We start from the raw sequence: 2,244 nt of genomic DNA, 5'->3' as shown, positions 1-2,244 counted from the left end.
AGATCTAGCAAATGGAGTTATCGAGGTAGAAGCTTTATACCTTATAAATCTTGCAAAGTTGATGAAGAATCAGGATCTTCAAGTTCATGGAGGTTTAACCCATGGAGTCTAAGTAATATGAAAGGTCATGGTGCATTAGGGTTTGCATGGATGTAACTCTAGTCTTTTCCACACCATGAAAGGAGTACCTTAGCTGTAAAATTGGTCGATGTGTTTATGGTGAAGAGTCATAACCGATTTTATGCTATCTAGTCACTTATCTTAAGTCTCCTCTTGCATTTGGTTTTTGTGACACATTGGAGGCATCACACTTGAGGTGCTAAAGCTTTTGAAGGCCAAGAACTACAAGTCCTACTAAACGGTAAGTTATCTAATTAGTTGAATTGTTCAATTGTCAAATTGTATGCTAGTTAGGATGTATGCTTTGGAAAATCAAGTTGCATGTATAATAGTGAAAACTTAAATCCAAAGAATCTAGGGTTGCATGTGCACCATAAGTTTGTTAGAGTGCTCAAAACCCTTAAACTCCACCAATGTTTCACCACCAAGCTTCACCTTCGTCAAGGTACCCAAAAACACCACAATATCACAACAATGCCTCACAAACACTCAAATGGAAGCTAGGGTTTCGTTTTCAGTGTTTAGAGGGATGGAGGCTGCTCAGATGATGGTCCAAGAGCAACTTAAAGTGTTTGAACATGGCTCAAACCCTAAAAATTAAGGTTTATCACAAGTAGTTGTACGCTCAACATACGTGGATGCCTCCACGATCAACTTTTTTAGCCCTGAACGCCTAGCATACGCCCAACGTACTGATCAAGGACCCAAATGCAAAAACTTTTAAGTTTGAGGGAAAAATAGGAATACCCGAAATGCGACATTTACAAGCTCATACCCACAGAGACCAAGGTTATGGGGACAAAAGCACAAAACTCATGACTAAACTAGATCTAACAAGAATAATCATCAAGATGGAAGCTTTATACCTTTTGTAGGTGGATTATGATATGGAAAATCCGGATCTACAAAGCATGGAGCTCCATAGTGCTTCTCTAATGAACTCTTTGTTGGACTAGGTGTCTAAGTCCATAACTATATTTGGTATATACTTGACCCGATAGTAGCATGGTCCTTTTGGATTGCGTTCACCAAAGCAACTTGATTGAATGAATAATGGAGATAAAGGATGAAAGTGATTTATTAATATATTATGTGAATAATATATTAAAAGAGAAATCATATTGTTTAATTAATATTTGTCAAAAATTAATTTATAATTAATTTTGTGATCAAAAGAGATTAATTAAATTAAGGGGACTAATACTATAATTATAAGATAATTGCAAAGTGGGCTGAGGAAACCCTAACGGATAGAGTGGACGAAATCCTTATGGACAGGTCATAAGATTTTGTCCAAGGTAGGTTTCTGAAAGATTCTTATAGGCTGCTTAGAGCCTAAGCAACCGGATAAGTATTTGACTGAAACCCTAACTCCTCACCTATATAAAGACCCTCTTGGCTACCAAAATTCGCCTACCACAATCCTAAGAGTTCTAAGAGCCGAATTTTTGCCTTTTCTCTCTATTCTAAGATTCTCCAATTGCTTTGGTGTTTGTGATCTACTAGAGGCACAACATTTGGGGATCTAAGGTTCTTAAAAGCTCGAGATCTTGAAGCTACGATCAAAGGTAATAATCTAACTTGGTTTTAGTTATAGATGTCTATTTTTTATTGTATGCTAGAATCGGGTTTGCAAGTCCTGGACAATTATCGCATGTACAAATAGAAAAGCTAGATCTAAGCTTTAGGGTTTGCATGTGCACCATAAGATTGTTGTAATGCTCAAAACAAATCACTATTCCTTTAAAGATGTACAAAAACCACACTAAGGTCTCAAAACTTTAATAAGATGGCTAGGCTTTCGAGATGACTGATCGAGATGGTGGAGGTTGAGCATGTAGAGGGATTTAAGGAGTTAGAGTCTTCAAATATGACTCACAACCCTAAGAACTAGGGTTTTGGTGCAGCACACCTACGCTCGGCGTTGCTAAACCTATGCTCAATGTAGATCATTAAACCCCGCATGAGATCTTCCACCTACACTCAACATATCCCACACTCAACATAGGACATCAAAATGAAAAAAATAACAATTTAAACATTAAGAATTATACCTGAAGATACGGGTGTTACAGATTATTAAAAACTAGTTGGCTTTATTGTCCGAAAACCCTTAATGAGAAA

Source organism: Lactuca saligna, chromosome 4, assembly GCF_052625555.1.
Source record: "Lactuca saligna cultivar CGN05327 chromosome 4, ASM5262555v1, whole genome shotgun sequence".
NCBI classification, from domain to species: domain Eukaryota; kingdom Viridiplantae; phylum Streptophyta; class Magnoliopsida; order Asterales; family Asteraceae; genus Lactuca; species Lactuca saligna.
This window is presented reverse-complemented; position numbering follows the sequence as displayed.